At 34.8% G+C, this 12993-nt stretch overlaps 1 protein-coding gene across 2 annotated transcripts in view; it reads right to left on the bottom strand.

Annotated features, from left to right (window-relative positions):
* LOC126823536 (putative ankyrin repeat protein RF_0381) overlaps nucleotides 1–12993 on the bottom strand; it is a 39461-nt gene that overhangs the window by 12217 nt on the left and 14251 nt on the right. The window contains exon 1 of one of the 2 annotated variants that reach the window (XM_056102067.1): nucleotides 3241–3367. The exons of the other annotated variant lie outside the window; for it this stretch is intronic. The gene's annotated coding sequence lies outside the window, so the exon portion shown is untranslated. Of the gene's footprint in view, nucleotides 1–3240; nucleotides 3368–12993 lie in introns of those variants that run through there. 2 annotated transcript variants of the gene reach the window in all.

Genomic DNA, 12993 nt, shown 5'->3' with positions numbered 1-12993 from the left:
AATATAAGAATATGAGACATATATTATAACTAAATATGACACTACCATTCTTTCCTAAAATCTGTTATCTTTATTGACAAATTGTTGTACTAAAATCGCCATAAAAAGCCAAGAAATATTTTTTTGTAAATAATCTGACTTGATTTATACAACTGTACATCACTCTATCAACATTTGTTGATAATTGTCCTGTACAATTTGAAGGCAAAATCCTTTAATTTCCATGCTGCTTACTCATACCCAACTAAATCTTAGTTGAACAGCATTACTTTTTTAGGTTTTTGTTTTTCGATTGTTTACATGTATATTGGGTTATTTTTCTGGGCCTTAAAAAAACTGTAATGCTGTTTTCCTGCATTATGATTTTAAGGTTTAAAACTACAAGATCCAGTGCTTGTGCTTTCAAAACATGTAAATAATATGACATTCTACTGTATTGATATTTTCGATATCGTGCATATGCTTTCCTTATGACTATTCAGATTTATTGTTATAATCATGTTGATGAGATCTGTTATTGTATCAAATGTAGCACTCTTTTAGGGTATATATTCCTTTTAAGACATGGTAAAGTGTATTTTACATGTATGTCATTATGCAGAAAATGTACAAAAGTGGTATGACCATGATAATTATTTTGCCAAATTGTATTCCAAACACTTCTGAAATACATAAAGATACATATTGAAATTCTCAGGGAAACATGATGGGGTAGTCTCCAAACAGTTGAAATTTGAATACTATTTTGGGACCTATATTTGATTTGACTATGCGAAATGCAACCTATTATTCTAATTTTATACTCATTAGCAGATTAACGATTTGGTTCAGCAGCCATTTGCTGTCACATCATATATCCTTTAAAGTAGTTGGGTTCTGTATGCTAACAAAAACTCTAAACTGCAAATCTTTATTATTGCTAATAAAGCTTTTTAAAACTTTGCTTTACAATAACAAATATAATATTTAATAAAACAATAATTAATTATTGAAAAACAAAAGCAGATATGTTTGATTAAAGTACCATTCGCACTAAGTATCCCTAAAATGTTGGTTCATAATACATGTATGATCACTCTATGATTATTGTCAGAATAAATTTTTAAAAAATTTAAAAACATCAATGCACACAAGTGGTTTATTTATGTTGTTTTTCCTGAGCACCTGGTAGTTCAAATGACGCAATGTGATGTCATTCAAATTAAAAGTACAACTGAGTCTTGAATATACCATACACGAATTGATTTCAGGAATAAAAAATATTGTTATGGCAAATATTTAAAAAATATTGTCTTTGGAACACTTTTGTGTCAATACTAATATTTAAATAAAAAGAAGCTTATTTTGAAATAATTTTGATTTACTTTATACAAGTCGGAATGGCCCTTTACGCTCATTTAATGTTATGGAAGTACAGAGAACTTCAGTAGGCACATTTTCTGTTAAAATGGTTAATATGCCAATAATATTAAAATAGTTTGTCTGGCAATAAATTTTAACTCATACATAGGCCAATAACCCACATTGAAAAATCAGTTGGATACTAGCTGATTAATCAAATCAACCTAGGTGTGTTTTCTTGTCCCAAATATTTATTAATTGAAACAGGAACAAATATTTGATAAAAAAATTTACTAACAATGTTTCTGGAAAAAGTAACATATACATATTTTACTATGTAATTAATTTAGTTTTTTTTAAAAACTAAACTCATAACCTCAAATACTTGTATTTTCTTAGTATTTCACAGTACCAAATAAAATATTGAAAGATTCTTTTGAACCTTCTGCGTTATGTCAACATGAATGTACTGCTATTATGTCCTATTCAAACACAAAATGTTCAGTATTAAAATATTAAAATGTTTATTGTTTTTATTTTACTTGTTTCCTTTTAATCCTAACATTGTACAGTATGTATTGCACATGTGCTGTTTTAAAAAGTTTTCGATGGCCATTGATAACAAATTGCCCATGCAGAAGAACGCCTCTCCATCAAGCCCATCTTTCACTTCATTTAACTTAGATGTTGCTATTAATCTAGTGTGCTGGCTTTTACAATTACTCCTGTCTTATTGGTGTATTTTTTGAAGTCACCAGGAATATATTTTTCAATGCTTACAAAGTCGTTACTGCTTGTTTTGGCAAAATATACCTCATTAAAGGAAAAAACAGGTCCATATTCTGGTGGTGATTCAATTTTAAGACGTAAAGCAAAGTTTTTTATGAATTAAAAAAGAAAAGTTTATTGGAATAAAAAAAAAAATATGGAATAAAAAAAAAAGTTTTTTTTATGAAATAATAAAAAAAAAGAGTTTTTTATGAAATAAAAAAAAAAGTTTTGTATGAAATAAAACAAATTTTATATGAAATGAAAAAAAAAAAATTGTCACGAAAAAATAAAAATCATGAAGATGAAAAAAAGAATTAAAATAAATAAATATTAAAAAAAATTATCAAATAATAAAATCAAATAAAACATTTAAATGAATAATAATAAAAAAAATAATAAAAGTAGAAAAAAATTAAAAAAAAAATTAATAATAAATAGAATTGGAAATAATTTGAAAAATAATATAAAATTGTATTAAAATAATATGTATTTGCTATGACAACCATAGTCCACCATACTCCAGTCTAATCCTATACAGGTATGTACCTAATACTATACATGTAGGGGGATCACGTGGGTAAGACGCTAGCTCGCTAGCCTGGAGGTCGGGTGTTCGATCCCTGCATTGGCCGAGAAAGTTCATCCAGATTTTCCGGCGTGGTTCTCCCTTGTCAGTGATGCAGGACGGAGGGGCTGACAAGGAAAGCTGTCTAGTCGTTTGGATGGGACGAAAAACCGAGGTCCCGTGTACACATTGGCGTGCACGTAAAAGATCCCTTGGCAGTTGGAATTCGATATAAGAGTAGGCCGTAGTGCCGCTGTCCGGGCAAAATTTCCCTCATAGCACACTGTATGGCGTATACCCGTCTTCATTAGCCCAGGCTAGGAGCAGAACAGTAGGACGTTAAACTCCATTTCATTTCATTTTCATTTCCTATACATGTATCTACCTAATCCTATACAGGTAGGCACCTAATTGAACAGGAATATTGTCCCAAAACTTCTGAATTTATAACATACTCCTTTATAGAAGTTTAACATTGAAGGAGGTCCTACTATAAAGATATGAAACATGTCTTACTATATAAATATATGAAATCAAAATACATCAAATAATATCATATCTACCTGACTTGTTTATTTGTTCTTGTGCTGGATGCAGTCTTCAACTCTAGATGAACAACTGTTTAACGGCTGCTGTCTGGATAGCGTCTGACGCTCGCCTCTTGGTCAAGGTATATATGTGTGTGTTTACTGTCACCCCTAGTAACATTTCAAACATTCATTTTATCAATAAAAAATAAGGCGTGATTTAAACTCTGTCCTGTATGATTGGTAGATAATGACTAATGCTACTATAAATATCCTGATCATTTATATGATGTATAGCCCCTATCCACAGTTTACACGTCCACTCTTCTACATCCTATAGAGTGTGTGTGTGTGTGTGTGTGTGGGGGGTGGGTGGTGGGGGGGTCCGAATGGTTAGCACGTGCGCGCTGTATCATAAGGTCTAAAATTGAGCCAACTGGTGTGGTTTCGAATCCCCGGTTGTACGTGACAAGGAGTAGGGTCGCCTGTACAACCTCATGGGATTTCTCCGGGTCCTCTGGTTTCCTCCCAATGCTAAAGACCCCTACGCGCAAGCGAATTATTGAAATAAAATTGAACCATATGTTAGTTCCGAAATGACCTTGTTTGTGTCGAGTGGACGATACCCCCACCCCCCTCTGTCTGTCTGTCTCTCGGTCTCTCTCTCTCACATCCTACACGTCCACTTTTCTACATCCTACATGTCTACTCGCCTGCAGCCTATAAACCTACTATCTCACGGCCTACAGAGATTTAAAACTTTTAGCGATGACTGAGTATAAGTAATAATTTAGAATACAGAATACAAATATACTTTTTACATTGATTTCTTGATTTTATAACATTATATATAATAATTGACAAATCAGTAGTAAGATAACTGACAAAATCTTTGGGACCTTGTCGTGTGATTTTTCAGAAAAAAACAATCGCAATGTGGACATTTTTAATTCCGTTTCACATGTTCGCACAATATTATCCGTAGTGTAGTTTTGATTTCTTACCGACATCATTCCCGACGAAAAGATACAAGAAAAGAAGAACTTTGTGGAATCCAAATAAATTTTTCTAGCTATTTAGGTCTTAATATGTAAAAATAATATACTTCTACGTTTTCATATGATAAAGGACATGTTAATTGTACCTTTTCAGATTTTATAAAATTTTATATAATATAATTTATTGACAAACCAGTAGTAAGTTAATTGCAAATTTATGTGTCCCAACAGGTCAAGCAAAGTTAGTAAAGTGTATATAAAAACATATTGTAAGTTTATAATGTGTAAACGACCAGTCGAGCAGAGACATGCGAAATTTTAATTTTCCAAATGATCGTACCACGCCCCGAGCCGTTTTTGAAGTGCACTTGAAATCCTTCAAAAATTATTCAAACAGTTTTAATTCTTAGGGTTATTGTTTGTCTATATCTGAGACTGATGATAAGGTGATGTTGTACCATCTAAAGTATTTATTAACAAATAAGTTTGATCAGGATTCTATTCATCAAAGTAATAAATGATATTTGTATAATTACCATTAAAATATATAAACTAGTCAAGTACATAATAAAATTATCTAAAAAAAACCCCACACATTTGACAGATTCAACACGATACTAGACTTGACAAATTGTATAAATAAGACGCTAGAAATACTGTCGAATACTGGGGTTTTGTTATTTGTCGTCATCGCCATTGGAGTGAAGGTGTGTGTGTGTGGTGGAGGGGGCAACATACCTTCCTGGGGGAAAGTGAGGAATTTGAGGGCGGGGAAGGCGTGGAAACATACAGGCCTGGTTGTGTACCTAAGAGTATCATACAGCTTTTGTATAAAATTGTGAAAAGTTTGTCATCACAAAAAAACCCCAAGAAACTCCAGGTAATACAGATACCATTTGTACGGTATAAACTGAATATAAATTCCCCGTGAAAACCTGTTTGTCATTTGGGGTGTACGTGCGATTTGCACGTGGCCATTAAATAGATTGGTTGTTCAACTAAAGAAAGAATCGTAACATTAATAAATACATGGAGACGTTAAATTGTGTAATCATCAATAGATATATTATTATCAACATATATCTACACGTCTGAAATAAAAACATTCCTTTCATAATATTTTATATTAAATACAGGTCACTGGCAACTTGCCAAGTATAAAACCGTGGTGGTTAAAGATACAACCTATGATGGCCGCGGAAAACAGTGATGGTTAAAGCTACAACATGTAGTTAAAGCTACAAAATGTCATGGCCACGGAGAATCATGTAGTTATATACTACAGCCCACACTGATCCGCAGTGAATATTTGCTTGGCCGCTACAATCACTGATAAGGATGACATCGATGCGACTTAATGACTACAAAATATTAACTTTTTTAACTTTATTAACTTGTTTGAAGTATATCTTGATAAAAAATATTCCATATTTAGCGTAAATAGGTACAGAAAATAGTACGCGGAGGCGTAAAATGGGTAAAACGATATAATTCTGCCCTGTACCAGTTCATATTACTACGTTCGATGTAAACAACACACGTGTGACCATCAATTTGACGTTTTTTTCTGTTTGTTTACCGTCTAATCTTATTGACCTGTTCGTGTTTGTTTTAAAACTACAAAAACAAGCCACAGAAGTAATCTTTTTTGGCGCTATCGATGCCATCTTGCTTTGTTGGTAAACATTGTGATGTGACGTCCCCCTTAGAACTACAGCGGTCGGACCTTTTAAAGGTCAGTCATCTTGGACAGAGATAAAAGACGGATGTCGCATTAGGTCTGTATAACAGATTGACTACAGCCTAGCAGCAACTACCTGCCATGGCTAAGGAGAGCCGTGGTGATCGTGTGGTTATACAGCAACCTGTTGCGGCAATCCATGGCTGTTAAAGCTGCAACTGACATGGCCATGGAAAGCCGTGGTGGGCGTGACGTTGTGGCTGGTTAAATCTTTGCATTAAAAACCGAGACCATATAACAAAAAAGTTCCATGACCAAAAAAAAAAAAATAAAACTATAAAGTTTAAAAAATAGTATAAATCAAAATGTAACAGGAACACGATTAATATTTTCATCTGAAAAACAACAACAATAAAACTATTAAATTGTATCAACCCTGCCAACTCATCAAATTGTATTAACCCTGTCAGCTCATCAAATGAGAAGTGCTATCGTGTATTCTTGAAAGATCATGTATACCATGCCTCGTGCACGATAAAGTGGATAGGTAATTAAATTATTGGAAATTCTCTAGAAATATTACTCATTTAGATATTTTGAGGTCGTTTGAAAATAAAAGGTTGACCTTGCTGTCAATAAATCTGTTATTTTCTTATTGTGCTCTGTAAAAGAACGATACGGTAATCACGTGTTAAGGACCGGATCTCTTAGTTCAGAATGCGATACTCTATTGAAATAGATAAAGAATAGTTTCATGTTTTTATGTATAAATTATCAAAAATTAAAGACGTATTTCTATAGCTGTTTCAATTTTGTTTATGTCCTTGAAAGCAGAATTCATATCTTTTTAAAATCTCCGTTAGTCATAAATGGGACAGGATCTAGTCAAATGTTTGCGTTGACTCATATCAATAATGAATCACAAAGAAAGTCGTTAGATAAAATTATGTTGGCTTTTTGGGGAATGGGGTGTTAATAGGGTAAATTGAGAATCTTCATTTAATATTGGGGTATATTGTATTCACTTCTATCCTTCCGTAGAGCCCCTCCGCCCGTTCACAATGATTGTAAACACTTGACAGATACAACTTTGGGAAAGTTATTTTTTCAAACTATCTGTGGTTGTTGAGCTAGTTCCAGTGAAGAATCCTATTGAATTTTATAGCCGCCCAGTTCATGTCCCCCGAAACCATTAAAACGCCCTGCAAGTCAGGGTTCTTTTTCAGGGTTTGCGTGGTCGCGTTGAAATTGAGCCCCGCCAAGCAACTGTATTCGTAGTTTTTGCCCCTGGTCTTTAAAACCCGAAAGCCCCCCCACCCTCCACAAATCAGATGGAGGGATGAAAAGTCCTTTCCTGACAACGCTATCATATATATTTTAGGGGCTACTACATCAGTCTACGGAAAACCCCGGTGCCCCCACCACGACCTGACTAGTATGAAAGCGTGCGGCAAAGCGCAGCTAGGTCTCACAGAACGATTTGCAGAGTGGAAACTTTCAGGCCGAGATGGGGTCGCCATTAGCTACTTTGAGCGCCATTGCGGCTGTACTGCGTTAATTCACCATTCTTGTAAGAGCACCTATCCATTGCGCAGTCGGGATTTGGCGCTAGAGGTACCATATGGCAACGACCACTGGAGTGCCAGTGTGATCGCGGGTTTTCGTGTCATGGATTGCACAATTTTCGGCGATGTCACTGCTCTTAGAAGAACAATCTCAAAATTAGTGAGCGCAAAGCTGTCGACGAAGATATAGCCAACAGCGAGAAAACACCCGCAATAGGCAGAGTTGGCTCTTGTATAATGCATCTTTGTGTTTTTTAATAACTTTATTTGACTAATTGGTTGTCATAGTAACAATTGTCAACAGATGAAGATGTCATAAATACTATCTATATACAAGATGAGTTATTCAACATTTATACAGATTGTTGTACATAGCGTATCTCCACCATTATAAGGTATCTTAATATGTTTTTGTGGTTTTTACTGCGATAACTTGCCTGTTCCACATAAAACAAGTGGATTCATTTTCTTCGCCACTTGCCTTTTCGTTTCTCCACTGGCGATCTGGACTCCCCTGTTTTAACTTTATTTTGACTAAGACGCATTTTAACAACGAATGGAGACGATGACCCACCGACTCTTCGCACGACAAAGTATTTTAACATCGTGTTTTAAACATACATGAATTTGTTTATGTATTTATCGTTTTATATTATAATCTTATTTAAAATCATCTGTCCATAATATCATTAGTAATGTTTTAGACGTTAATATTCCTATTCCAATAAGTAATCGCTTGGACTGTAATAAGCAATAACAAGCCCCGTCCCTACCAAACAACGATAAGAGACCTTATATGATATTTAGAAAGCTGTTTTTCTTAGTTTATTGTCGACTAATTGTAAGACTTTTAAAGACGGGTAATAAGCAATACATAGCCATATTTGGTAATAAATAAGCTGTAATATATATCACCTAAGGACTAAATAAACTGAATTTCTTCAGTCCTAAATATTAGCACGTGTTTGTATTCCGTATTTCTTTTGTCAAATTTCCTATCATTATAACGAGCTTTTAAATAGCCAGCCTTACTTTATACGGGTCGTTTTATTGTGTTTAAGGAATGTACTTTGTCTATTTTACATTTAATAAAACGAGACATTCAAAATAAAAACTATTCATAAACACTCCGCTGAACTGTTTCTAGGTGATAAAATCAAACTATAATAAAAAGTTTGTGTAGCTATTTATCACGCGTTGACAGCAATGATTTATGTGTTTATTGTGAAGGACGTTGATATAATTCCCCAAAAACTCAATTACATGTTGTTAAATCCATATCGTACCCCTTTCTCCAGGTTAAAAACGAAGAGGCCTGATTCTATTATAGAAGTGAGACTTTTAGAATGTAAACTTCCAGAAGAAGAAAATCCTGTTATGCCCTGTAACCGAACAGTCGATCTCTATTTCAAGTCCATCTCACGTATCTATGACAGATTAGCTAATTAGATGTAGCCAGCCTAATCAAGAATTGCTTCCGTCAGCCATGTCGTATCACACACTGTGAAAATGGGTGCAAATAAAAACCATAAGCAGTGTTAAGAAGTGTAAACAGTTGCTGTTTTAGAACTTTAAAGTCAGAGGTTTAATATAATTTAATTTCATCATTTAAACAGATTTAATTTGAAACTAAAATAAGCTCCACCATGATTTCTATAAACCAGGAAGATAGAATGAAGGGCGTAGAATCTCCATCGTGATCTTTCAAATTATCTCCTTCTGAGGACGTTATTCGGTTATATAATACAACAGAGATTAAATTATCTTTTTATGTAACACTATCATATTGTAAAAGATGACCACCGTTGTAAATATCAACTTTATATTTGATACAAGATCAGGTTACTGGAATGAAACCAATTATAAGTTTGACTAATGTTCGTACACTAGGGTTTTATATACCGGTTTAATAACGACCAAACATTGGTTATCAGATGTTATTGGTTAAAATAGGGATTTTAGGATAGTCCACATAGTTGCAAGAATCTTGAAATGTATTTTCCGCTAAAAGACAGACGCCCGAAGCCAACCAAGTGAAATCTGAAACATGATTTTCGGATGTCAATAACAAGAGCAAGTCTTAACCCATTGTTAATGAGATAAGAGAAGCTATAAATGACATAATTGAAAAAAGCAGAGCAAAATTGTATTAAACCTGCCAACTCATCAAATTCTATTAACCCTGCCATCTCATCAAGTTGTATTATACCTGCCAACTCATCAAATTGTATTAACCCTGTCAACTCATCAGTTATATAGAAGGATAACTTGTGTTTGTCATGTTTGGCGCCACTTCCCGTTTCTTCACGCGCTTGTTACACATCTCCCGTAGCAATGATCGCTGTGTTAAAATTATATTTGGAATGTATTTTACCAGTTCTATCTCATATTTTATTATGACTGACACCAGTATTGTCCTTTAAACCCACCCCCCCCCTCTCTCTCTCTCTCTCTCTCTCTCTCAATTGTGAAGGTGTTAGAATTTTAATAACAATACAAAAATATCTGGGAATGGCAAGGGTTAGGATTAGGTGTGGCAATATTAAACCGAAACGGTAATCACACACCAGGGACCATCCCACACCGTCACATCGGTAACCAAATGATTCTATCACTAAATCTATATGTACCTCGGGAGACAGATAGAGGAATTCGGTCATCGTGAACCGGGAGGCCAGTTGAGTGAATATATCATCGAATTGACGGATGTAGGGATCAGATGGTGGATACAGTGATACGATAATCGGGTACATATATGATCTAGGGGAGGGGTGGAGAGATTCTGTTATGTACCGGGGTAGGTGGAAGCATTCGATCTAGATCCTTGAAAGACAGACAGTTATTTCACGATGAATTAGGCGTTGTTTAATGTTATTTATGTTGAAATGATTTTAAGAAGTTTAAATATACTCAGCCAAATTAAAAACTTGACACTCGGGATTTTTGGTACTAGATTTTTAATATTTGGTTTAAGGCAACTATTTTAGTGTTATGTTGTGCACAGACGACCTTGACATCAACAGAAAGCAAGAATACGTCTCGCCGAAAGTTATTGACATTGATAACGTTCGTGATGTCACAGTACCCCCCAAAATGAAATTCACAGACTTGGCGAACAATCGGAATAAAGTGTTTAGTAACGGCTGTGGCCTCCTCTAGCGTCTCGTACTGCCACACAACGTCTTCTCATGGATCTCAGAACATTAGTAAACACTACCTGAGGAAGACGTCGCCACTGCTCAGCAAGAACATGTTGAAGGTCCTGCAACGTCAGTGGTGGATTCACTTGCTGACGCATACTTGAGCGTAACGTTCACCTCGTCTGCGGTACAGTCGGGCCCTGCCATCGGCAAATCTCAAAGTGAATCGAGATTCGTCACTAAAGACAACCGAATTCCACTGTCTTTGAGTAAATCTTATGTCTTGTGGCCCACACAAGTCGGTTACGGCGATGAAGAGGTGTCAATATTGGTCCATTATAGGGCCTCCGAGCTCGAAGACCAGCTGCCTGCAAGCGATTTCGAACAGTTTGTGCAGTTACCCTTCCACCAAACATCTCTCTACTTGTGGAGGTTGCAGTGACAAATCTGTTTCTAAGATGACGTAATCGTATTGCTTGATCTTCCTGGAGTGACGTCACACGTGGCGCTCCCGCCCTTGGGCGGTCGGCAATAGTTCCAGTTTGAAGCACTCTCATTCTAAGATTAATTATTGTCTGGCGTGAACAATTAAAGGCTCTTGCAACAGTGACCACAGACTGACCAGCATAGAGCCTACCTATAGCACGTAGACGTTCTACATTTGAAAGGCGCGGCATTTTCTAACAAAGATGAAAATAACAATTTTAATTTGTTTTTCCAGTTCAAGTTACGTGTGCGTGTTCAGTTTTTAATTTGGCTGAGTATATGTTTCATATAAATAAATAAAATAGATAATATATTTCACACTTGGGGATATATTTATCAAGTTAATTTTTGTTATATTTGTGTTATGATTGTTTGTTAAATATTCAATGATTTAAAAATAATAGAATAAATAAAATGTATATTAACTGTAAACAAGTTTAGGACTATTTGTTATCCAGTCCGTACTAATTGTAGGAATGAAAGAAGACAAATAAAATGGGGTTTAACGTCCTACTTTTCTGCACCGACTGGGTTAACGAAGAGGGGAAAATGAAATGGGGTTTAACGTCCTATACATCCAAGAACCTTATATATAGATATATATATGGCTCTGACATACTCTATATATCCTGTGAACTAATGACGATAGACATACCCTATTATATATCATGTTTACTAATGACGATAGACATACACTATATATCCTGTGTACTAATGACGATAGACATACCCTATTATATATCCTGTTTACTAATGACGATAGACATACACTATATATCCTGTGTACTAATGACGATAGACATACCCTATTATATATCATGTTTACTAATGACGATAGACATACACTATATATCCTGTGTACTAATGACGATAGACATACCCTATTATATATCCTGTTTACTAATGACGATGGTCATACCCTATATATCCTGTGTACTAATGAAGATAGACATACACTATATATCATGTTTACTAATGAAGATGGTCATACCCTATATCCTGTGTGTTATTTTGCCTGGGCAGTGGTTTCTCCGTATGTTACAACCCCCCCCCCTCTCTCTCTCTCCTCCTAAATATTACTGTTACGGCAATAATCCACTTTTTGTCATTTATGTCATCCATTCTTTCGAAGGGATCCTTGTCCAGAATTTAGCTATTAATTAGTCCTAGTCAATATTTTTGATACATGTGTAACCACATGTTTGTTGATAACCGCCATGTTTTTCTGTTAAGATGTTTAACGTTAATTGTTTTATCGTTTCGTTAATTACGAGACTGTATTATTTTTACAGTCCCCACAAGCTGTAAGTAACATTATTATTCAATTTAATGTCCATTTATGATATCTAAAGCAAACGTAGATTATGCCTAAACGTTTATTTACTTGTATATCAAACTTAAAGTTATTTTTCTTTTCGTTGTAGCAAAACCTGTCAGTTACCGTGATTACTGTCTGTCAGTTACTGTGATTACTGTCTGTCTGTTACTACCGTTAGTACTGTTGCTGTTGTAACCAAAAGTAAAGTTCCACATGTACTGATGTAGATCTATTGTATAACGTCTTAAAGTTAACGTCATGAATCGTATAAAAAGAATTGTCGAAATATCGTAAACGTTCAAATGATACTGTAAAGTAAAAGAATAAAGTATCGGTAACGACAGTGTATTAAAGAAGCTTGTGTATTATTGTTAAACGACTCCTATAATGGCTTTGGTCATTATAATTACAGAATTAGGATATTAAAGTCGGATCGTAGTGAAAATGGTTAAGGGATCAGGATCTAATATCTCTCCATAAATATTAGATAATCCTTTGATTAACTATGTACCCGAGGCAGTAGGCCACAGTTATCGGTAATCTAGCCCTTTAGATAAAGTTTTATGTCTGTTGGAAGGGAGATAACTCAAATATAACCTCC

Source organism: Patella vulgata, chromosome 6 (genome assembly GCF_932274485.2).
Source record: "Patella vulgata chromosome 6, xgPatVulg1.2, whole genome shotgun sequence".
Lineage (NCBI taxonomy): Eukaryota > Metazoa > Mollusca > Gastropoda > Patellidae > Patella > Patella vulgata.
This window is presented reverse-complemented; position numbering and strand designations above follow the sequence as displayed.